Below are 24,710 nucleotides of genomic sequence, written 5' to 3' on the forward strand. Positions count from 1 at the left end.
CGGATTGCCAGGCAGTCGAGTCGGTTGAACATGTTTTTTGGTTTTGTAATTTTGCACAGAGTGTGTGGGGGAAGTGTTCATCTTGGTTGGGGATGTTGGAGACAGGTTTCAAAATCAATCTGGCAACCATAATGTATGGTGTTGGGGGGAGGGGGAGAACAAAAAAGGCTGCGTTTGTTTTATGGTTTTTGATTAGTTGTGTTAAATTAGAATTGTGGGCCGCCAGAAATGTGTTGGTTAAGAAAGGGGTGTTGCGGAGCGTGAGGGGTGTTTGGAATAAAGTTGTGTGGGATGTTAAATGTATGATAACAGCTGATTTGCGTATTTGGAGCTACCATGCAGTAAAGGAAAAATGGAAATCCCTAATGGATATTTAGAAAAGAAAGGTTGACCCTGAGTTTAAAACAAGGGGAGTTTTTGTTATTGAAGGGTGTGTGTTCATTTGAATAAGGGGTGGAGTTATGATAATGAGGTGTGTATTGAAGCCTGTTTTTTTGTTCCTTTACAGGAGTTTGTTTTTTTGTTATGGAGAATATTGTTGTTGTGATTATGTGTTGATTATGGTTGTTTGTGACATATTTTGTATAATAAAAAAAAAAAAAAAAAAAAAAATCTGTTCTTATCAGTTTAATATCTGATACGTCCCCCATCGGGGGACCACATATTAAACGGATTTTTGGAACAGGGAGCTGGATCAGGAGCTTGCTCCGTCCTCTCCACGCATCGGCCCGGTATTGCAGCGCCTCCGGGAGCGGTGCACCACCTTCTCTCAGCGGTGAAAAGACAGACGTAGCAAGCAAGCAAGCAAGCAAGCAAGCAAGCAAGCAAGCAAGCAAGCAAGCAAGCGAGGTGGACTGGAGCTCCTTCTTCTCGGGTCTCGTCTCTCGTCCATCTGTGTGTCTCTCTCTCCCCCTCCCCCTCCCCGTCTCCGTTCCCGTGCTCCCTCTGTGCACTTTCCCGCGTCTCGACTCTCTGGGCAAGCAGGCCGGCCCCCTTTTCGGCTCCCGTGCGTTTTCCCTCCAAAAAACTTAGTTTTTTCAGCCTTTTCCCAGGGAGGCAGGCGTGGCTTTTGTGTGTGTGTGTGTGTGTCCCCGTCCTCGCAGGCGGGCCCCTTTCGACAGCCGGGCGGTTTCCCTCCAAAAAACTTAGTATATACACCTTTTCTTCCTTTTTTTCCGGCAGGCGGGCAGGCGCGCGCGTCTGTGTGTGTGTGTGTCCCCGTCCCTCCCGAGAGAGCGCTGCCCCTTGCCTCTGCCCGCAGGTGCCGACGGTCCGCTTTCGCTTGCAGCTCGCTCGGCACAGCTGCTGCTGGTGGGAGGGGCCTAAGCTAAGGAGGCCGGCCGGCTGGCGCCCCCCTGCGGCTGCGGTCGTTGTCGGGCCGTTGACAGGAGATCCAAGAGCAGGGCCCCCGCCCGGGACTGGCGGGCAGGCAGGCGAGCAAGCAGGCAGGCAAGAGAGGGGGAGAGCGGAGTCCGGGCAGCCGGCAGCCGCGTGCGGACCGGGCTCCCGAGGCGTCGGCCTGCGCCGCTGCGCGCCAGCCGGACGCCCGCGCGCCCGCCCAAGGCCGGCGTCGGGCATCGCTTCTCGGCCTTTTGGCTAAGATCAGAGTTCAAGTGGCTTGTCCGCAGTCCTCACAGATCTTAGTCCAGAGGGCCGGGAAGGCGTGGAGAAGGACGCTGTGACGGGAAGGAGTGGAGTGCTGTTTTGCTGGAGCCAGGAGATGTGAAGAAGCCGAGACGAGGATTCTGCAGTTGCTGTTGGTCGGAGCGAGAGGGCGACGGAGGTTTCCTGAGGGCTTGGAAGCGGTGCCGAGGTTTGGAGCCATGGAGCTGTTGGCGGGATACATCTGGGCGAGGAAGGAGCGACGGAAGGATTCATTTCGCTTCGTGCTGCGGAGACGAGATGAACCAGGAAGATGGACCCGAGATAAGTTTGTGACTTTGATTTTGGAGGAGGTTTTGGGTTTATGTTTACGGGACATTTTATGCTTACAAGACTTTTGTGATCGTGGTATTTTTGAGTTAACTTTGATTTCTAGTGACTTGTGTTTTGAGTTATTGGGGAAGATTCAGGAGAAGAGAGAGGAGGCTCCGTTGAGCTTCTTCTCCGTGGACCCAATGTTTGCAGGGGATCTGAGGAAGATGACTGTGCATATTTCTGATCCGTTTGTTTCAGAAGAGGAAATTGTTGATTTTTTGCAAGGCTTTGTGTTTCTGCATGGGAAAGGACTGAGAGAACGGGATCCCAAAGGGGTTTGGACTGGGAAAAGGGTTTTTTGGGTGAGACTGCGTTTTGGGGAAACAGTTGAAGCAGGGGTGATACACCCTCCGCCGCTGTTTGAGATTGGGCAAGGGATGGGTTGTCTGTCCTATCCAGGACAGCCCCTAGTGTGCAGAAGATGTGGAAGATTGGGGCATTTTGCTGCACAATGTTCGATAAGGTTTTGTGGACGATGTTTTGTTCAGGGACATACTGTGAAAGAATGTAAGAAGGGGGTTAAGTGTTTTTCGTGTGGGGGATTTGGGCATTTATATAAAAATTGTGTGGTGAAGGGAGGGGGTGGTGAAGGTCACGAGGTGGAAGGGGAAGAAGGGCAGGTATTACAGGTACGGGAAGAGATGGGTGGGCTTGGAAGTAAAGGGAGGGAGGAGGAAGTAGGACAGGGTGTTAAGGCTTCTGAGAGGGATTTAGTTGTAAGTGATAAATGTACGGCGGAAGATGAAGTGGAAGGTAATATAGGTGACATTGGTGGGGTTGGGAGGAGTGAAAGTACGGTGACTGTGGCTGAGAGTTTAGTGGAATGTGAGTCTGAGAGCAAGTGTGATAAGGAGGTAACTAAAGATATGAAGACAGAGAGCTTGGAAGTGGAGGAGGTGGGAAGGATGTGTAAAGGAGATTGTGCAGGGAGGAAGGAGGAGATTGGAGAAGCGGGAACGGAGAAAGTTAAGGTAGAGGTGGAATCTGGTAAGGAAGGGGCGGAGGTGAAGGATAGAGGTCAGGAGGAGGGTAAGGAGGTTGCACAAGGTGTGACACAGGAAGTGGAGGACGTAGAAAGGAAGAGTACAGGAGAATGTGTGGGAAGTAGGGGGGAGAATGGAAAGGATGGGATAAGGGCAGATAAGGAAGGTGTAGTGAATGAGGTGTTTAGGAGTAGGGAGACTAGTGAGGTTAGGGAATTAGTTAAGGAGGGTGAGGGTGGGCGTATTGAGGGAGTTAAGTTTGAACAAGTGAAGGTGGCGAAGGATGGCATACAAGCAGAGAAGGCAAAAGTGGAAGTTGGGGAAAATAAGAAGGTTGGTGGATGTGTGGGAAGTGTGAGAGAGAAGGTTGGGAAAGTAATGAGGGAAAGTAAGGAAGTGGCAGTATTCAGAGGTGGAGAGGCGAGAGAGGCTGGTATGAGGGTGTTAGAGTCTAGAGCAGAGGAGGGAAGAGGAAGTGATATTAAAGACGAGAGATTGTACACTGGTGAATTTACTGATAGCGATGTGGAGAGGGAACATGCAGAATATGTGAAACGGTGTACGGAAGAGTGGAAGAAGGGAGGGTACACTGATGGGAGGCTAAAAGCACCATTGCAGGGGATTTCGTGGAACTTTGTATTTACAGGAAAGGTAAAAGAAATCGAATTGAATGATGAGAACTTTCCACCCTTAGGGTCCGTAGGGGCCATGAAGGGGGAAAAAAGTAAAGCGGAATCTGTTTCAGCGAAAGGAGAGAGTAATGGTGGGGTTGGAAGTGGAGGAGGGAGTAAAGGGGGCAGCGACGGGAGACGGAAAATAATGCCCGCAAAGTATGGAAGAAAGTTGAATTTGTCTAGGGGTGGCAAAAATGGAGTAAGTAAAGAGTAGTGTGGGACATTATGTTAAAGTTTGGGGATTGTTTGAGGTTTGTTTTGGGTTTGAGATGTGTGGAGTATGGGAATAAGTTGGAATTAAAAGAGGGATTGGTTGTTTTGCATAAGGGGTGGGATTATGTTAATAGATGGTTTGTATATGTTTGGTGTATTGGAGTATTGGATTTGAGGGTTTGAGTTATTTTGGTTTTAATGGTATTTGGTGTGAAGTAATTTGTATTTTTGTAATAAAAAAAAAAAAAAAAAAAAAAAAAATCTGTTCTTATCAGTTTAATATCTGATACGTCCCCCATCGGGGGACCACATATTAAACGGATTTTTGGAACAGGGAGCTGGATCAGGAGCTTGCTCCGTCCTCTCCACGCATCGGCCCGGTATTGCAGCGCCTCCGGGAGCGGTGCACCACCTTCTCTCAGCGGTGAAAAGACAGACGTAGCAAGCAAGCAAGCAAGCAAGCAAGCAAGCAAGCAAGCAAGCAAGCAAGCAAGCAAGCAAGCGAGGTGGACTGGAGCTCCTTCTTCTCGGGTCTCGTCTCTCGTCCATCTGTGTGTCTCTCTCTCCCCCTCCCCCTCCCCGTCTCCGTTCCCGTGCTCCCTCTGTGCACTTTCCCGCGTCTCGACTCTCTGGGCAAGCAGGCCGGCCCCCTTTTCGGCTCCCGTGCGTTTTCCCTCCAAAAAACTTAGTTTTTTCAGCCTTTTCCCAGGGAGGCAGGCGTGGCTTTTGTGTGTGTGTGTGTGTGTCCCCGTCCTCGCAGGCGGGCCCCTTTCGACAGCCGGGCGGTTTCCCTCCAAAAAACTTAGTATATACACCTTTTCTTCCTTTTTTTCCGGCAGGCGGGCAGGCGCGCGCGTCTGTGTGTGTGTGTGTCCCCGTCCCTCCCGAGAGAGCGCTGCCCCTTGCCTCTGCCCGCAGGTGCCGACGGTCCGCTTTCGCTTGCAGCTCGCTCGGCACAGCTGCTGCTGGTGGGAGGGGCCTAAGCTAAGGAGGCCGGCCGGCTGGCGCCCCCCTGCGGCTGCGGTCGTTGTCGGGCCGTTGACAGGAGATCCAAGAGCAGGGCCCCCGCCCGGGACTGGCGGGCAGGCAGGCGAGCAAGCAGGCAGGCAAGAGAGGGGGAGAGCGGAGTCCGGGCGGCCGGCAGCCGCGTGCGGACCGGGCTCCCGAGGCGTCGGCCTGCGCCGCTGCGCGCCAGCCGGACGCCCGCGCGCCCGCCCAAGGCCGGCGTCGGGCATCGCTTCTCGGCCTTTTGGCCAAGATCAGGGGAGAGATTGGTGGACTGCTATCCGGGCCTGCAGACGTTTGGATCGAAGGAGAAGGTTCGTTTTGCTGTTTCCTGTGTTTTGTTGGATGTGTTTTTTGTAAGAAGGCTACGTTGAAGACCGGTGAGAAGAGCGTCGGAAGGTCGTTTTTTCCGCAATGGCCGAGGGCCAGGCCCACCCTGAGTGGGCCAACCAGGCTCCTCGGCTGAAATGGACTTTACGCTTTAAATGGGTGAGAGAGAAAGAAATGATGGGCAGATATGAGTTTGAATGCAAGATTTTATTTGGAATTTTGAATGCGATACCGGCTGAAGTGAAATGCCTACAAGGAAACAGGCCTTTTTGTTTTTTTGATGCTACGTTTAATAATGACCAGATTTATAAGAGAGTCTCTGGGAGATGTGAGGAGATGAAGAACAATGAATTGCTACAGGACTTTGCGATCTTGGGTCTGGCTCAGGACGATGTGAGATTTCTAATAGTGAACATGCATGACCCTTTCATTGGGGATGACATCATTACTGCTTACCTGTGGAGGCACGTGGATGTCCTGGCAGGTCCCCAAATAATTGGTGATAGATTTCGGGTCTGGAATGGGAGACGCAGATATCAGGTGCGACTCAGGCGGAATGCTAGTAACCCGGATGGGTTTTCGCACCCCCCGTCGGCCTTTTCTATGGGTCAAAGCAAGGGTTATATATATTATCAGAATCAGCCTTCTTACTGTAGGAAATGTTGTTCCTTTGGACATATGGATAAGGACTGTACTGCCACCTCTTGTTCGAGGTGTGGAGCACGGGACCACACTAAGGGGAGATGTTATCAGAAAACTTGCTCTCTGTGTGGGAATGCAAATCATTTATATAGAGACTGTGTATGGAGAGACCCGGAGATGGCCAGGGAGCAAGAGAGAGGCTACCCAGATGCCGTTGAGGAGGCAACCGACTCGGAACAAGAAGGAGAGGAGGAAGAAGTAGGAGGAAAGGAAGGTAAACAAAATGAGAAGACAGAGGGAAACAAGAACGAAACGGTCGGGATAGGTGGAGGCAAAGAGATCGAGAGTGAGGGGATAGCAGAGGTGGATGTGAGTGAAGCATCAGATAATGGTTTGGACAGTAGCGGTAGCTTACCTGCTGGTCAGGTGGCTAGAGCCCTGGACTTGTTTGAGCCCCTGCCGCAAGAAGGCCTGGCGATGGATTTGGGTGATTTCGACATGGAAGGGAATGTGGCAGTCCAGAAAAGGCCAAGGGAGGATTCCGAAGAAGAGTCACCTGAGGGGGAGGAGAAGAAGGCCAAGGAGGATGCTCCTACAGAGGAGGATGTAGAAGAAGGCATGGTGATGGAATCCCCCCCAGAGCGGGAGGAAGCCGCACCCTCGGTTTGGGGTCAGAAGGGGCTCCTGCCAAAAGGAAGGTTAAAGGAGTCGACTTACCTGCGCTGCGTTTCGGTGGATCCGAACGTGGTACAGTCCCAGTCAGAGGAGGAAAGTTCAACACCTTATAGGACGACTGATACAAGTTCCTCGGAGACAGACAGCTCTGCAGAACCGGATGTAGATCCTGGAGGGAGAGATGGAGGGAGGTCAACATGACCTTCAAAATTTTAACTGTAAATGTTAGAGGACTGAAAAACAGGTCTAAAAGAATTGCTGTGTATAAAGTTTTGCGTGAATATAAGTTTGATATTTGTTTTTTACAGGAAGTGCACTTGGGTGGAAATACAGATGTGAAGCGGTTTTCTAAAGACTGGGATTTGGGGAAGTCCTTTTGGTGTGTGGGGGGAGTACACTCTTCTGGGGTGGGTATATTATTTGGGAATAATCATATTGACATTACAGAAACTTATATGGTGCGGCCAGGGAGAATCCTTGTGGTGGATGGGGTATTTTTAAATATAAAAATAAGATTTATAGTTGTCTATGCACCGGCGGATAGGACGTCAAGGGGGAGTTTTTTTTCCGAGCTAGTCCCCTGGTGTGTGACTAATAGAAAATTAGTGATTGCTGGCGACTTCAACGAAGATTTAAATAAAAGAACAGCAGGATCCTCAGAAATTAATAAACTGCTGAGGGATTTTGATTTATTTGATAGTTTCTGTCTTAAAGGGCCAGCAACAGGTGGGTTGGTTCCCCCAGTTACTTGGAGGAATGCAGCAGGGGCCGCCAAAAGACTGGATTATGTATTTCTGTCTCGAGGTTTGGTTATTGTTAAAGCCTTGGTCGTACCCTTTTATTTTTCCGATCATGAACTGTTGGTGGTTGAGGTGGAAGGGGTGGGGGTTAAGTTTGGTCCAGGTTACTGGAAATTAAATACAGCTGTACTGAATGAGGATGGCTACAAAGAGTTAATTAGGGATAAATGGTTTTTTTGGTTAGGACAGAAACAAGAGTGGCCATCGTTAATTGAATGGTGGGAGTATGTCAAGTGGCAGGTTAAGGAAATTTCAATTCGGTACTGTAAGTGTCGAAATCAAAGAAGGAATTTTGAAGTGAGGAGGCTTCAAAAAGGTTTGGAAAATATGTATGAGGAGACAAATAAAGGTGCAGATTTTAATTTCTCGAAAGCTCAGGAGCTGAAGGCGCGATTGAGAGAACATTATCTTAGACAGTCCAGAGAGTTTTTAACCAGAGCTGGTATCGGCTTCCTGGATGGACAAGAAGAGGTCTCAGGTCTGCTTTTTAAATCGGTTAAAGCCAAGAGGGCTAAAAGAGCATTCGGGAGCTTGTTTACAGCAGAGGGGGACGTGGTAAGTACTCCGCATGGAATGTTGGAGGAAGCCGTAAAGTATTTTACTACGTACTTCAATAAGAGGGAAGGGGAGTCAGTAAAGGGGGTCGGTGGTTTGGAGCATATTGAGAAGAAGGTCAGTGCTGAGGAAAATAGGGCTTTAGTGATGCGTATTGATTTAGCTGAAGTTGAGGGGGCTACTCGGAGAATGAAGACAGGGAAAGTTCCGGGGGTTGATGGTATCCCGGTAGAATTTTATCTTACTTTCTGGGACTTGATAGGTCCATCGATGCTCGAAGTCTTTCAAGCAATTCTAGATGGAGAAACTTTGGGAGATACAATGGCACAGGGAGTTTTGTCTCTGTTATTTAAGAAAGGTGATCCTAAGGGGCTAGAAAATTGGAGGCCTATTCAATTGTTGTGTGTTGAATATAAAATCTTGGCAAAAATATTGTGTGACAGGTTAAGGAAGGTATTGCCATCAATAATACAGCCGGATCAGACCTGTGGCGTGGCGGGTAGGTCCCTACACTGGAACCTCGGCCTGCTTAGAGATACTATTGCTTGGGCAGAAGACAGACATCAGTGTCTGATGATAGCTAGTCTAGATCAGGAGAAAGCATTTGATAGGGTGGATCATCAATGCTTATGGGATGTGTTGGATCGTTATGGGGTCAGCAGTTGCTTCATCTCTTGGCTGAAAGCCCTGTATGGAGGAGCTTCCACCAGAGTCAACATAAATGGTTTTATGAGTGAACCCTTCGACGTAAGAAAGGGTGTTAGACAAGGCTGTCCGTTGTCTCCAATTCTATATGTAGTCTATATAGAGCCACTATTAGAGTTGATAAGACGAGATAGAAAGGTTGAGGGTATAGTAATCCCGGGAAGCGGAGGCCTCCAAACCAAAGTGTTGGCCTACGCGGATGATATTGTTCTTACTTTGAGCTCGGATAGAAGCCTTTTAGTCGCCTTGGAGCTGATAGAAGTTTTTAACCAATGCACAGGTGCAAGACTAAATAGAAATAAGAGTAGTGTGCAGTATTTTGGGCCATGGAGTAACAGGGATGAGGTGGTAGGAGGTTTGTCTCTGGAAATGAATTCCTTGAAAATATTAGGAGTGCAGTTTGATAGGGAAGGGACCGGAAGAAGGAACTGGGAGACTCGATTATCCCAGGTGAATAGTAAACTTGGTTTATGGAAAAAAAGGTCTTTATCCTATTCAGGGAAGGTTTTGGTACTGAAAGGTGACATTCTACCAAGTCTGGTGCACATTGCAAAGGTCTTTCCTATGCCAGTTTGTTATAGACGCTCCTTAACGAAGATGGTTTTTGATTTTGTATGGGGGGGCGGTTATGAATATGTGAAACGTCTAGATATGTACAGGAACATCAGTGAGGGGGGTAGAGAAGTTCCAGATCTGCCAATCAAACTAGATGCCATATTTGTGGCTGACCTGTGTAAAGCAGTAGATGATAAGATCTTATACAAACATCAGTTTTTTGTGCGGTTGTGGTTCGCCTGGGTCGTCAGGCCCTCAGAAGTGTGGAGGAATGACGTTCCCAAGGCTGAAGTTTTACCGTGGTTCTACGAACATGCGGCCGCATGGTTAAAGAAGTATGTAAAAGATGTGGACAGGTCAGTGATTGTCTCCCACAGGCTCTTATACAAGACGGCTAAGAGCAGTGAAAAAGGAACCAATGTTGTGGTTCCGACTGACGTGTGGAAAAGGGTGCAACCTAAGAGCCTGGATAACAGGCTCAAAGATTTAAACTGGATGTGTGTTTGGGGACGTCTGCCAGTGAGAGAGGTAATGCACAGACACAAGTTGGCTCGCTCAGCGATTTGTCCAAGACCTCTATGTGTAGAGGTAGAGTCCATCAGTCATGTGTTCTGGGGTTGCAGGATTGCGAAAGCAGTGTGGGGGCAGATGTCGGATCTATTTAACAAACTGGAACCGGGTTTTGTTCTATCTGGAGACAAAGTTCTTAGACGGTGGAGTAGGTCTTCGAGATCTGTGAGATGTGATCTTGTAATCTGGTTTGTAATCAGCATGGTTAAATTTGTGTTATGGGGATCGAGAAACAATTTGGTTAAACATGGTCATGTGGAAGGGGCTGGGGCAATATGTGCGAGGGTTCGTTTTGAGCTGCATAAGATGATGACAGCAGAGGTGCGTAGGTGGGGTTTTCATGCAGCCAAAGAGAAATGGAAACCATTGCTGGATTAAGGGGATGAGTTTGCCGATCGTGGATTGTGATGAATGATTTGTGATGTGGTTTTGTATTGTATTGTATTGTTATAATAAATGTAAAAAAAAAAAAAAAAATCTGTTCTTATCAGTTTAATATCTGATACGTCCCCCATCGGGGGACCACATATTAAACGGATTTTTGGAACAGGGAGCTGGATCAGGAGCTTGCTCCGTCCTCTCCACGCATCGGCCCGGTATTGCAGCGCCTCCGGGAGCGGTGCACCACCTTCTCTCAGCGGTGAAAAGACAGACGTAGCAAGCAAGCAAGCAAGCAAGCAAGCAAGCAAGCAAGCAAGCAAGCAAGCAAGCGAGGTGGACTGGAGCTCCTTCTTCTCGGGTCTCGTCTCTCGTCCATCTGTGTGTCTCTCTCTCCCCCTCCCCCTCCCCGTCTCCGTTCCCGTGCTCCCTCTGTGCACTTTCCCGCGTCTCGACTCTCTGGGCAAGCAGGCCGGCCCCCTTTTCGGCTCCCGTGCGTTTTCCCTCCAAAAAACTTAGTTTTTTCAGCCTTTTCCCAGGGAGGCAGGCGTGGCTTTTGTGTGTGTGTGTGTGTGTCCCCGTCCTCGCAGGCGGGCCCCTTTCGACAGCCGGGCGGTTTCCCTCCAAAAAACTTAGTATATACACCTTTTCTTCCTTTTTTTCCGGCAGGCGGGCAGGCGCGCGCGTCTGTGTGTGTGTGTGTCCCCGTCCCTCCCGAGAGAGCGCTGCCCCTTGCCTCTGCCCGCAGGTGCCGACGGTCCGCTTTCGCTTGCAGCTCGCTCGGCACAGCTGCTGCTGGTGGGAGGGGCCTAAGCTAAGGAGGCCGGCCGGCTGGCGCCCCCCTGCGGCTGCGGTCGTTGTCGGGCCGTTGACAGGAGATCCAAGAGCAGGGCCCCCGCCCGGGACTGGCGGGCAGGCAGGCGAGCAAGCAGGCAGGCAAGAGAGGGGGAGAGCGGAGTCCGGGCGGCCGGCAGCCGCGTGCGGACCGGGCTCCCGAGGCGTCGGCCTGCGCCGCTGCGCGCCAGCCGGACGCCCGCGCGCCCGCCCAAGGCCGGCGTCGGGCATCGCTTCTCGGCCTTTTGGCTAAGATCAAGTGTAGTATCTGTTCTTATCAGTTTAATATCTGATACGTCCCCCATCGGGGGACCACATATTAAACGGATTTTTGGAACAGGGAGCTGGATCAGGAGCTTGCTCCGTCCTCTCCACGCATCGGCCCGGTATTGCAGCGCCTCCGGGAGCGGTGCACCACCTTCTCTCAGCGGTGAAAAGACAGACGTAGCAAGCAAGCAAGCAAGCAAGCAAGCAAGCAAGCAAGCAAGCGAGGTGGACTGGAGCTCCTTCTTCTCGGGTCTCGTCTCTCGTCCATCTGTGTGTCTCTCTCTCCCCCTCCCCCTCCCCGTCTCCGTTCCCGTGCTCCCTCTGTGCACTTTCCCGCGTCTCGACTCTCTGGGCAAGCAGGCCGGCCCCCTTTTCGGCTCCCGTGCGTTTTCCCTCCAAAAAACTTAGTTTTTTCAGCCTTTTCCCAGGGAGGCAGGCGTGGCTTTTGTGTGTGTGTGTGTGTGTCCCCGTCCTCGCAGGCGGGCCCCTTTCGACAGCCGGGCGGTTTCCCTCCAAAAAACTTAGTATATACACCTTTTCTTCCTTTTTTTCCGGCAGGCGGGCAGGCGCGCGCGTCTGTGTGTGTGTGTGTCCCCGTCCCTCCCGAGAGAGCGCTGCCCCTTGCCTCTGCCCGCAGGTGCCGACGGTCCGCTTTCGCTTGCAGCTCGCTCGGCACAGCTGCTGCTGGTGGGAGGGGCCTAAGCTAAGGAGGCCGGCCGGCTGGCGCCCCCCTGCGGCTGCGGTCGTTGTCGGGCCGTTGACAGGAGATCCAAGAGCAGGGCCCCCGCCCGGGACTGGCGGGCAGGCAGGCGAGCAAGCAGGCAGGCAAGAGAGGGGGAGAGCGGAGTCCGGGCGGCCGGCAGCCGCGTGCGGACCGGGCTCCCGAGGCGTCGGCCTGCGCCGCTGCGCGCCAGCCGGACGCCCGCGCGCCCGCCCAAGGCCGGCGTCGGGCATCGCTTCTCGGCCTTTTGGCGAAGATCCTGAGTGCGTGGCCTGACCGCGGCTTGGGCTCTGAGTCAAAGGCGGGAAGGGGTGGACGGCGCGGCTTTTTCCAGGCGACGGCGATTTTTTCTTTGTGGCGGATAGGATTCCGGCCACTCTACACAAGATGGAGAGGACTTCAAGCAAGAATGCAAGACCAAGGCATACTGTGCGTTTTGTGCTGCGAGTGGAGGCTTCTGACAAGGATTTTGCCAAGAGGGATGCTTTCGAGGATGAAGTCCTTTTCAAGCATTTGTCCTTACAGCCTGAAGAGATCTATTGCCTCCAGGACTTTCCAGGTAAAAAGATTTTTGATTTGTCACTTTACTCTGCTGAACAGTGCACGAAAGTTTGGTCTGTTTTGACTGCTCGCAGACTGGAGGAACCTTTTGTTCATTTTTTCCTTGAACCTTTGTTTGCACGGGAGGCGAGACCCATATGGGTCCATATGAACAACCCTTTTACCCCAGACGCAGACATTGTTAATTTTCTTAAAAGATTTGTTGACGTTCAGGGCACGGGTATCAAGGAGATGGATAGGAAGAGAGTCTGGAACGGGAAAAGGAAATTTCTGGTGCGTTTCAGAGCGGACCCTAGTGTTGAAGATGGGCTCTTGCACCCTCCTGCTAACTTCTCAATTGGAACTTATACAGGTTATCTGTACTACCCTGATCAACCCTTGGCGTGTAGACGATGCAGGCAGAAGGGCCATTATGCTGCTGACTGTGATGTGGAGGTCTGTCGAAGGTGTGATACTGTGGGGCACAGCACCTTCATGTGCAGGGCTGAGCCGAAATGTAATCTGTGCGGGGTCTCTGGGCACATTTACAGGGCGTGCCCAAAGAAAGGTATGAGTTTCGCAGCCGTGGCGGGTGGCACATCGGCAGCAAGTGTTACCTCAGTTCACCAGGCAGAAGATGCAGCAGAGGGCCCGGCACCGGCGTCGCTGGTCCCTGACGCTGGCGAGGAGGTGATGGAACCTGAGGGTGTGGATCAAGGGCAGGAGGTAACGGACCACAGGCAGACGGCAACAGCACTTACCTCAGCAGAAGATCGCAGCGGCGAAGAAGAGACGGAGGCTCCGGTGAGTGCTGAGGAGGTCCTGGGGAGCGCAGAGGAGGAAGGTGGGGTCTCGCTCGCCGCGCTAGAGCATATAAGAGCGTTGGCTGAGGAATCAAGCCTGCCCTCTGCGGAGGAAGTAGGGTCAGACTGGGGGGACAGAGTGGATGAAGAGGAGGCCATGGACACCGTCCAGGCCAGGAAAGTTGTGAAAAGAAAGGCGGAAAATGATGTGCCGCCCTTGGTGAAGAAATCGGGTGTAGATCCCATGGAATACCTTGAGTCGATGGCCACAGATTCGGTGGCCCAGGCCGAATCTACTCCACTAGGGTCGGAGGGCGAGGTAAGTGGTGTGGGTGACCCCCCCCTTACGGCAGAGTCGGGTATGTCCTCAGGCTTTGTCATTCCAGAAACGGAGATGACCCCGACCTCGGCAGAAGCCTCAGAAGAACACATGCAGCCACGCGTCGCCCTGCAGAGAGAAGAACGAGATGTCTTTATATTCGCTGAGGTACCTATGAGGTTCAAGAAGTTCTGTAAATGGGACGAAAAGGCCAGCAAAATAGTCTGGCCTAGGACCTTCAATGAGCAAGGGCTATCTCCGGCAGGGATTGTCGTGCGTTGTGAGCACTCTGGTGAGGAGATTTCAACCCTCGAAGTAAAGGGCCGCAACCAGATAGATGCGACCAACAAGAAGATGTTGTTGGGTGACTTTGTAAAGAAATGGATAAGGGACAAGGGAGAACTGAAGGAGATGTACGAGGTGGGGGTGGAAAGGCGCCCTGACAAAGTGCTGAAGACTCTGGAGGCCCCGCTGCAGTTTTTGGAGGCCTGTGCCTGGAAGAACGGAAACGTGCAGTACCCGCCCCGGCCGTCAAACTTCCGACGTGTGCTGAGGTTGCAGGAAGGAGTGACAGTTGGCTGTACGCGATCAGGAGGTAAAATAGATAAACTATATTTGCAGGGACAAAGGGAGGCGTCAGTGCGTCAAGCCTACATAGAGCTGATGAGCCTTTTTACTGCCCCCTAATGTTGAAAATATTAACTTTAAATATTCGGGGTTTAAGGAACTTAGTAAAGAGGACGGCCTTTTTTTCTTACCTGAAAACCATGGTTTTTGACATTTGTTTGGTGCAGGAAGTCCATCTAAAAGATGAAAGAGACGTCATACAGTTCACTCGTGAGTGGGACAGAGGAGACTCTAGATGGAATATCGGAGGTGTCCACTCCTCGGGAGTTGGAGTTTTATTTGGCAATCGCAATTTTATAGTGGAGAAATGTGTGAATGTAGTGCCTGGGAGAGCCTTATATTTGGATATTTGTTCGGGTGAGAATTGCTTTCGGTGTGTGTGTGTGTATGCCCCGGCAATGATGGCTTTACGGGCAGATTTCTTTAAGGAACTTTATCCTGTTTGCCTTACCAACAAATGGATCATCATGGGAGGAGACTTTAACGTGGACCTCCAAGATAAGAGGGATCCAGGGGCAAAGCAGCTCAATCTTCTTCTAGCACAGTTTGGACTTTACGACTGCGCCTACCGGATCCGAAAGGAGAAAGCAGAGGCCACGTGGAGGAACGCTCAAGGTACTGTGAAGCGCCTTGATTATGTATTCGCCTCACTGGACGTACCTGTGGAGAAGGTGGTGGTGCTGCCGGTAGGTTTTTCTGACCATGCCCTAGTAGAGGCCCATTTTCCACATTTAAGGAACCAGTTTGGGCGTGGGGTGTGGAAGTTAAATACGGAGAACCTAAGAGAAGACGAATATGTCAAGGTAATGAGGTACAAATTGCAAACATGGTGGAAGGAGAGGAATCTGGGGACTCCCCTGATTGATTGGTGGGAACGCTTAAAAAAGAAAATTAGAAAGGAGACCAGAATTTATGGCAGAGCAAGGCTCAAGCGTGAGCGGCAGAAGGGCAGGGCGCTGCAGGAAAGATTAAACACCTTGTTTTCCCAGTGTAATAAGGATATGTCAGTGTGCCCTGAAGATATTGCAGCAGCTAAAGCTGAACTGCGCACTTATCACGAGCAAAAGGCAAGGAGTTACCTGTTCAGAGCCCACGTGCAGTTCATACAATCTCACGAAACATGTTCCAGTTTTTTCTTCCGGCAAATTCGTCAGAGACAGAAGCGCAGTGTGATGACTGGCATTCAGACCTCGGAGGGGAAAATAGTTACTAGTAGTGAGGAGATGCTGGAAGTGGTGAGGCACTTTTACCAATGTCTTTTTTCCCTAAAGACGGTGGACGAGGCCATGGGTGCAAAGCTGCTGAGCGGTATTACAGCGCAGGTTCCTGTCAAAGCCCAAGAACAGTTGGAGGCTCCTATAAGCTTGCAGGAACTTGGCGACGCTCTGCTCGGCATGAAGGCTGGTAAGGTACCAGGTAAAGACGGACTACCAGCCGAATTTTATCGGACGTTCTGGGATATCTTAGGGCCAATCTTACTTCAGGTGACGGAGGAAATCTTTCGTAGGAAGGCTATGTGTGAGTCTATGAGGGAGGGAATCCTCACACTGTTGTATAAAAAAGGACCTGCAAAGGACCTTAAGAACTGGAGGCCGCTGCAGATGTTGTGCGTGGACTATAAGCTGATCGCTAAAGTGCTGGTAAACCGCTTGAAGGGGGTCCTAGCTCATGTGATCGGTTGGGACCAAACCTGCGGGGTTCGAGGTCGGCGTGCCAGCTGGACCCTCCAACTAGTACGGGATGTGATAGCGTGGTCCGAGAACAGGAACGTCCCGTTGCTGATCGCCAGCTTGGACCTAGAAAAAGCTTTTGACAATGTCTCACACACCTTTGTCTGGCAAGTGATGGAGAAGATGGGATTCGGCCCTGTCATGCTGGGCTGGTTAAAAATACTGTACTCACAGGTTGGCAGTAGAGTTCTGGTGAACGGGCACCTGGGAGGACTGGTTCTCCAAGAGTCTGGTGTGCGTCAGGGCTGCCCCCTGTCCCCATTACTTTTTGCACTATATATGGAACCTTATGCGCGGGCAGTCCAGAAGGAGCCATCCATTGACGGGATCCTCGTACCTGGGAGTGGAGGAAAAAGAGTTAAGGTGGCATTATATGCTGACGATGTTACCTTATTTCTCAGCTCTTACCTTAGCCTACAGGCGGCCTTGGACGTCTTCGAGAACTTCTCCCTCGCGTCAGGTGCAAAGCTAAACAGGGGGAAAAGTCAGATCAAGTTCTTCGGGCCTTGGAAAGAACAGCTGGGACCAGCGCATGGATTGGACATCTGTCAAGGGCCCCTTAAGATTCTAGGGGTGTTATTCACGGCACAGGATGCTGCTTGGTGCAATTGGTCCCAGAGGCTGGAGAAGGCTAGGCTGCAGCTGACGCACTGGAAGAACAAGCAGCTGTCCTTTGTAGGTAAAGTCCTGATCCTGAAAGTGGTGTTTCTGCCTGTGCTGGTTTATCTAGCATCGGTGTATCCCATGCCTGCGCGCTTCAACAGATATCTGGTAAGGGAGGTTTTTATGTTCATGTGGGGGGGAAAATATGAGTATGTGCGCAGAGTCGATATGTATCGCCCAGTGGAAGAAGGCGGACGGGGAGTTCCCAACTTCCCTGTAAAGCTAAACTGTATATATGTGTCTGGCCTGTGTATAGCTCTGCATTCCCCAGTCTCACATCCCTTTCAGTATTTTGTCAGGTTCTGGCTATCTAGCCACGTGCGCGCCCTGGCTCAGTGGTCCAACAGTTTGCCTCATGGGAACGATCTGCCATGGCACTATCGGCATGCGACACACTGGCTGCAACAGCACCCTGAGCTTAAAGATCACCAGGTCCTGCTTAACCACAGACGGCTCTATTCTGCAGTAACTCAAGCTGAAGAGGCCAGCCTCGTAGGTGGCGTCCCCAACGTGGTCTGGCGGCGAGTCCAGCCCAGAGGGCTACAGCACCATCTAATGGATTTGAACTGGCTATCCGCTTGGGGTCGTTTGGCAGTTCGTGAGGTTTTGTTCAAACATAAGCTGACAAAGCAGCAGGAGTGTCCTAGAGCCGGGTGTCATGCGGTGGAGTCGATCAGCCACGTGTTTTGGGACTGTAATTTTGCTCAGCGGACCTGGAACAAATGTGAAACTTTGTTTAGTAGCCTGTCCTCCACTTTCTGTGTACTTCCTGCAGTTGTGTTATATGGGTTGAAGGTGGGAGGTGGGGCAAACGCTAAGAGCTTTGTGTTATGGTTGCTAGTTAGTTTAATTAAGTTTGAGTTATGGAATTCCAGGAATTTGTTAGTCAAGAGGGGAATTGTTTGTACAGTAGATGGGTTATATAGAAGGCTTTTATGGAATTTGAGAGGGTTGGTAGAAGGGGACATAAAAAGATGGGGTTTTCATGCCGCAAAGGAGAAATGGAAATCCATAGTGGATATCTGGGATTGGAAATAGTCTAGGTCCTTTAATGTTCCTGTAATTTGTAAATAAGACTGTTGGGTGAATTTGGGGGTGGAAGGTAATTTGCATAAGGGGCGGGATTATGGTAAATAGGGTTGGGGTTGGAAATCATGTACTGTGTTTTTCAAGTAAGTTGTTTATTTTATGTACGCATATCTGCTTCATGTTAATTATGGGTTTGTTTTTGAGCAAGGGAATTGTATTGGGGTGGGTTGTGTCTATATAAGGGATGAGATTATGATACCTTTGATTTAGCTGTGTAATTGTTTTTTGTTTTTGATTGTGTTTTTGGACTTATGTATTTGTAGTTCTGGTGTTTTATTTTGTATTTTGTATAATAAAAAAAAAAAAAAAAAAAAAAAAAAAAAAATCTGTTCTTATCAGTTTAATATCTGATACGTCCCCCATCGGGGGACCACATATTAAACGGATTTTTGGAACAGGGAGCTGGATCAGGAGCTTGCTCCGTCCTCTCCACGCATCGGCCCGGTATTGCAGCGCCTCCGGGAGCGGTGCACCACCTTCTCTCAGCGGTGAAAAGACAGACGTAGCAAGCAAGCAAGCAAGCAAGCAAGCAAGCAAGCAAGCAAGCGAGGTGGACTGGAGCTCCTTCTTCTCGGGTCTCGTCTCTCGTCCATCTGTGTGTCTCTCTCTCCCCCTCCCCCTCCCCGTCTCCGTTCCCGTGCTCCCTCTGTGCACTTTCCCGCGTCTCGACTCTCTGGGCAAGCAGGCCGGCCCCCTTTTCGGCTCCCGTGCGTTTTCCCTCCAAAAAACTTAGTTTTTTCAGCCTTTTCCCAGGGAGGCAGGCGTGGCTTTTGTGTGTGTGTGTGTGTGTCCCCGTCCTCGCAGGCGGGCCCCTTTCGACAGCCGGGCGGTTTCCCTCCAAAAAACTTAGTATATACACCTTTTCTTCCTTTTTTTCCGGCAGGCGGGCAGGCGCGCGCGTCTGTGTGTGTGTGTGTCCCCGTCCCTCCCGAGAGAGCGCTGCCCCTTGCCTCTGCCCGCAGGTGCCGACGGTCCGCTTTCGCTTGCAGCTCGCTCGGCACAGCTGCTGCTGGTGGGAGGGGCCTAAGCTAAGGAGGCCGGCCGGCTGGCGCCCCCCTGCGGCTGCGGTCGTTGTCGGGCCGTTGACAGGAGATCCAAGAGCAGGGCCCCCGCCCGGGACTGGCGGGCAGGCAGGCGAGCAAGCAGGCAGGCAAGAGAGGGGGAGAGCGGAGTCCGGGCGGCCGGCAGCCGCGTGCGGACCGGGCTCCCGAGGCGTCGGCCTGCGCCGCTGCGCGCCAGCCGGACGCCCGCGCGCCCGCCCAAGGCCGGCGTCGGGCATCGCTTCTCGGCCTTTTGGCCAAGATCAGGGGAGAGATTGGTGGACTGCTATCCGGGCCTGCAGACGTTTGGAGCGAAGGAGAAGGTGCGTTTTGCTGTTTCCTGTTTTTTTTTTGGATGTGTTTTTTTTTGGAAGGCTACGTTGAAGACCGGTGAGAAGAGTGTCGGAAGGTCGTTTTTTCCACAATGGCCGAGGGCCAGGCCCACCCCGAGTGGGCCAACCAGGCTCCTCGGCTGAAATGGACTTTACGCTTTAAATGGGTGAGAGAGAAAGAAATGATGGGCAGATATGAGTTTGAATGCAAGATTTTATTTGGAATTTTGAATGCGATACCGGCTGAAGTGAAATGCCTACAAGGAAACAGGCCTTTTTGTTTTTTTGATGCTACGTTTAATAATGACCAGATTTATAGAAGAGTCTCTGGGAGATGTGAGGAGATGAAGGACAATGAATTGCTACAGGACTTTGCGATCTTGGGTCTGGCTCAGGACGATGTGAGATTTTTAATAGTGAACATGCATGACCCTTTCATTGGGGATGACATCATTACTGCTTACCTGTGGAGACACGTGGATGTCCTGGCAGGTCCCCAAATAATTGGTGATAGATTTCGGGTCTGGAATGGGAGACGCAGATATCAGGTGCGACTCAGGCGGAATGCTAGCAACCCGGATGGGTTTTCGCACCCCCCGTCGGCCTTTTCAATGGGTCAAAGCAAAGGTTATATATATTATCAGAATCAGCCCTCTTACTGTAGGAAATGCTGTTCCTTTGGACATATGGATAAGGACTGTACTGCCACCTCTTGTTCGAGGTGTGGAGCACGGGACCACACTAAGGGGAGATGTTATCAGAAAACTTGCTCTCTGTGTGGGAATGCAAATCATTTATATAGAGACTGTGTATGGAGAGACCCGGAGATGGCCAGGGAGCAAGAGAGAGGCTACCCAGATGCCGTTGAGGAGGCAACCGACTCGGAACAAGAAGGAGAGGAGGAAGACGTTGGAGGAAAGGAAGGTAAACAAAATGAGAAGACAGAGGGAAACAAGAACGAAACGGTCGGGATAGGTGGAGGCAAAGAGATCGAGAGTGAGGGGACAGCAGAGGTGGATGTGAGTGAAGCATCAGATAATGGTTTGGACAGTAGCGGTAGCTTACCTGCTGGTCAGGTGGCTAGAGCCCTGGACTTGTTTGAGCCCCTGCCGCAAGAAGGCCTGGCGATGGATTTGGGTGATTTCGACATGGAAGGGAATGTGGCAGTCCAGAAAAGGCCAAGGGAGGATTCCGAAGAAGAGTCACCTGCGGGGGAGGAGAAGAAGGCCAAGGAGGATGCTCCTACAGAGGAGGATGTAGAAGAAGGCATGGTGATGGAATCCCCCCCAGAGCGGGAGGAAGTCGCACCCTCGGTTTGGGGTCAGAAGGGGCTCCTGCCAAAAGGAAGGTTAAAGGAGTCGACTTACCTGCGCTGCGTTTCGGTGGATCCGAACGTGGTGCAGTCCCAGTCAGAGGAGGAAAGTTCAACTCCCTATAGGACGACTGATACAAGTTCTTCGGAGACAGACAGCTCTGCAGAACCGGATGTAGATCCTGGAGGGAGAGAAGGAGGGAGGTCAACATGACCTTCAAAATTTTAACTGTAAATGTTAGAGGACTGAAAAACAGGTCTAAAAGAATTGCTGTGTATAAAGTTTTGCGTGAATATAAGTTTGATATTTGTTTTTTACAGGAAGTGCATTTGGGTGGGAATACAGATGTGAAGCGGTTTTCTAAAGACTGGGATTTGGGGAAGTCCTTTTGGTGTGTGGGGGGAGTACACTCTTCTGGGGTGGGTATATTATTTGGGAATAATCATATTGACATTACAGAAACTTATATGGTGCGGCCAGGGAGAATCCTTGTGGTGGATGGGGTACATTCAAATATAAAAATGAGATTTATAGTCGTCTACGCACCGGCGGATAGGACGTCAAGGGGGAGTTTTTTTTCCGAGCTAGTCCCCTGGTGTGTGACTAATAGAAAATTAGTGATTGCTGGCGACTTCAACGAAGATCTAAATAAAAGAACAGCAGGATCCTTAGAAATTAATAAACTGCTGAGGGATTTTGATTTATTTGATAGTTTCTGTCTTAAAGGGCCAGCAACAGGTGGGTTGGTTCCCCCAGTTACTTGGAGGAATGCAACAGGGGCCGCCAAAAGACTGGATTATGTATTTCTGTCTCGAGGTTTGGGGATGTTTAAAGCCTCGGTCGTACCCTTTTATTTTTCCGATCATGAATTGTTGGTGGTTGAGGTGGAAGGGGTGGGGGTTAAGTTTGGTCCAGGTTACTGGAAATTAAATACAGCTGTATTGAATGAGGATGGCTACAAAGAGTTAATTAGGGATAAATGGTTTTTTTGGTTAGGTCAGAAACAAGAGTGGCCATCGTTAATTGAATGGTGGGAGTATGTCAAGTGGCAGGTTAAGGAAATTTCAATTCGGTACTGTAAGTGTCGAAATCAAAGAAGGAATTTTGAAGTGAGGAGGTTTCAAAAAGTGTTGGAAAATATGTATGAGGAGACAAATAAAGGTGCAGATTTTAATTTCTCGAAAGCCCAGGAGCTGAAGGCGCGATTGAGAGAACTTTATCTTAGACAGTCCAGAGAATTTTTAACCAGAGCTGGTATCGGCTTCCTGGATGGACAAGAAGAGGTCTCAGGTCTGCTTTTTAAATCGGTTAAAGCCAAGAGGGCTAAAAGAGCATTCGGGAGCTTGTCTACAGCAGAGGGGAACGTGGTAAGTACTCCGCATGAAATGTTGGAGGAAGCTGTAAAGTATTTTACTACGTACTTCAATAAGAGGGAAGGGGAGTCAGTAAAGGGGGTCGGTGGTTTGGAGCATATTGAGAAGAAGGTCAGTGCTGAGGAAAATAAGGCTTTAGTGATGCGCATTGATTTAGCTGAAGTTGAGGGGGCTACTCGGAGAATGAAGACAGGGAAAGTTCCGGGGGTTGATGGTATCCCGGTAGAATTTTATCTGACTTTCTGGGACTTGATAGGTCCATCGATGCTCGAAGTCTTTCAAGCAATTCTAGATGGAGGAACTTTGGGAGATACAATGGCACAGGGAGTTTTGTCTCTGTTATTTAAGAAAGGTGATCCTAAGGGGCTAGAAAACTGGAGGCCTATTCAATTGTTGTGTGTTGAATATAAAATCTTGGCAAAAATATTGTGTGACAGGATAAGGAAAGTATTGCCATCAATAATACAGCCGGATCAGACCTGTGGCGTGGCGGGTAGGTCCCTACACTGGAACCTCAGCCTGCTTAGAGATACTATTGCTTGGGCAGAAGACAGACATCAGTGTCTGATGATAGCTAGTCTAGATCAGGAGAAAGCATTTGATAGGGTGGATCATCAATGCTTATGGGATGTGTTGGATCGTTATGGGGTCAGCAGTTGCTTCATCTCTTGGCTGAAAGCCCTGTATGGAGGAGCGTCCACCAGAGTCAACATAAATGGTTTTATGAGTGAACCCTTCGACGTAAGAAAGGGTGTTAGACAAGGCTGTCCGCTGTCTCCAATTCTATATGTAGTCTATATAGAGCCACTATTAGAGTTGATAAGACGAGATAGAAAGGTTGAGGGTATAGTAATCCCGGGAAGCGGAGGCCTCCAAACCAAAGTGTTGGCCTACGCGGATGATATTGTTCTTACTTTGAGCTCGGACAGAAGCCTTTTAGTTGCCTTGGAGCTGATAGAAGTCTTTAACCAATGCACAGGTGCAAGACTAAATAGAAATAAGAGTAGTGTGCAGTATTTTGGCCCATGGAGTAACAGGGATGAGGTGGTAGGAGGTTTGTCTCTGGAAATGAATTCCTTGAAAATATTAGGAGTGCAGTTTGATAGGGAAGGGACCGGAAGAAGGAACTGGGAGACTCGATTATCCCAGGTGAATAGTAAACTGGGTTTATGGAAAAAAAGGTCATTGTCCTATTCAGGGAAGGTTTTGGTACTGAAAGGTGACATTCTACCAAGTCTTGTGCACATTGCAAAGGTCTTTCCTATGCCAGTTTGTTATAGACGCTCCTTAACGAAGATGGTTTTTGATTTTGTATGGGGGGGCGGTTATGAATATGTGAAACGTCTAGATATGTACAGGAACATCAGTGAGGGGGGTAGAGAAGTTCCAGATCTGCCAATCAAACTAGATGCCATATTTGTGGCTGACCTGTGTAAAGCAGTAGATGATAAGATCTTATACAAACATCAGTTTTTTGTGCGGTTGTGGTTCGCCTGGGTCGTCAGGCCCTCAGAAGTGTGGAGGAATGACGTTCCCAAGGCTGAAGTTTTACCGTGGTTTTACGAACATGCGGCCGCATGGTTAAGGAAGCATGTAAAAGATGCGGACAGGTCAGTGATTGTTTCCCACAGGCTCTTATACAAGACGGCTAAGAGCAGTGAAAAAGGAACCAATGTTGTGGTCCCTACCGATGTGTGGAAAAGGGTGCAGCCTAAGAGCCTGGATAACAGGCTCAAAGATTTAAACTGGATGTGTGTTTGGGGACGTCTGCCAGTAAGAGAGGTAATGCACAGACACAAGTTGGCTCGCTCAGCGATTTGCCCAAGACCTCTATGTGCAGAGGTAGAGTCCATTAGTCATGTGTTCTGGGGTTGCAGGATTGCGAAAGCAGTGTGGGGGCAGATGTCGGACCTTTTTAACAAACTGGAACCGGGTTTTATTCTATCCGGAGACAAAGTTCTTAGACGATGGAGTAGGACTTCGAGATCTGTGAGATGTGATCTTGTAATCTGGTTTTTAATCAGCATGGTGAAATTTGTGTTATGGGGATCGAGAAACAATCTGGTTAAACATGGTCATGTGGAAGGGGCTGGGGCAATATGTGCGAGGGTTCGTTTTGAGCTGCATAAGATGCTGACAGTAGAGGTGCGTAGGTGGGGTTTTCATGCAGCCAAAGAGAAATGGAAACCATTGCTGGATTAAGGGGATAAGTTTGCTGTTCGTGGATTGTGATGAATGATTTGTGATTTGGTTTTGTATTGTATTGTATTGTTATAATAAATGTAAAAAAAAAAAAAAAAATCTGTTCTTATCAGTTTAATATCTGATACGTCCCCCATCGGGGGACCACATATTAAACGGATTTTTGGAACAGGGAGCTGGATCAGGAGCTTGCTCCGTCCTCTCCACGCATCGGCCCGGTATTGCAGCGCCTCCGGGAGCGGTGCACCACCTTCTCTCAGCGGTGAAAAGACAGACGTAGCAAGCAAGCAAGCAAGCAAGCAAGCAAGCAAGCAAGCAAGCAAGCAAGCAAGCGAGGTGGACTGGAGCTCCTTCTTCTCGGGTCTCGTCTCTCGTCCATCTGTGTGTCTCTCTCTCCCCCTCCCCCTCCCCGTCTCCGTTCCCGTGCTCCCTCTGTGCACTTTCCCGCGTCTCGACTCTCTGGGCAAGCAGGCCGGCCCCCTTTTCGGCTCCCGTGCGTTTTCCCTCCAAAAAACTTAGTTTTTTCAGCCTTTTCCCAGGGAGGCAGGCGTGGCTTTTGTGTGTGTGTGTGTGTGTCCCCGTCCTCGCAGGCGGGCCCCTTTCGACAGCCGGGCGGTTTCCCTCCAAAAAACTTAGTATATACACCTTTTCTTCCTTTTTTTCCGGCAGGCGGGCAGGCGCGCGCGTCTGTGTGTGTGTGTGTCCCCGTCCCTCCCGAGAGAGCGCTGCCCCTTGCCTCTGCCCGCAGGTGCCGACGGTCCGCTTTCGCTTGCAGCTCGCTCGGCACAGCTGCTG

The 24,710-nt window shown here is 50.3% G+C and overlaps 5 non-coding genes and 1 pseudogene across 5 annotated transcripts; all 6 read left to right on the plus strand.

Annotated features, from left to right (window-relative positions):
* The first annotated feature begins 575 nt into the window (after window positions 1-575).
* On the plus strand, window positions 576-765 carry LOC138223445 (U2 spliceosomal RNA). Its single transcript, XR_011181874.1, has one exon. It is a non-coding gene; the product is annotated as a U2 spliceosomal RNA (small nuclear RNA).
* A 3,300-nt stretch (window positions 766-4,065) lies between these two features.
* Window positions 4,066-4,261, plus strand: LOC138223456 (U2 spliceosomal RNA). Its single transcript, XR_011181885.1, has one exon. It is a non-coding gene; the product is annotated as a U2 spliceosomal RNA (small nuclear RNA).
* Window positions 4,262-10,122: 5,861 nt separating this feature from the next.
* Window positions 10,123-10,314, plus strand: LOC138223468 (U2 spliceosomal RNA). The gene has a single exon (XR_011181895.1). It is a non-coding gene; the product is annotated as a U2 spliceosomal RNA (small nuclear RNA).
* Window positions 10,315-11,125: 811 nt separating this feature from the next.
* LOC138223356 (U2 spliceosomal RNA) lies at window positions 11,126-11,316 on the plus strand. The gene has a single exon (XR_011181804.1). It is a non-coding gene; the product is annotated as a U2 spliceosomal RNA (small nuclear RNA).
* Window positions 11,317-17,926: 6,610 nt separating this feature from the next.
* LOC138223466 (U2 spliceosomal RNA) lies at window positions 17,927-18,133 on the plus strand (annotated as a pseudogene).
* A 5,842-nt stretch (window positions 18,134-23,975) lies between these two features.
* Window positions 23,976-24,167, plus strand: LOC138223467 (U2 spliceosomal RNA). The gene has a single exon (XR_011181894.1). It is a non-coding gene; the product is annotated as a U2 spliceosomal RNA (small nuclear RNA).
* The last annotated feature ends 543 nt before the right edge of the window (window positions 24,168-24,710 follow it).

The sequence above is a fragment of the Lepisosteus oculatus genome, chromosome 16 (assembly GCF_040954835.1).
Source record: "Lepisosteus oculatus isolate fLepOcu1 chromosome 16, fLepOcu1.hap2, whole genome shotgun sequence".
Classification (NCBI taxonomy): Eukaryota; Metazoa; Chordata; class Actinopteri; order Semionotiformes; family Lepisosteidae; genus Lepisosteus; species Lepisosteus oculatus.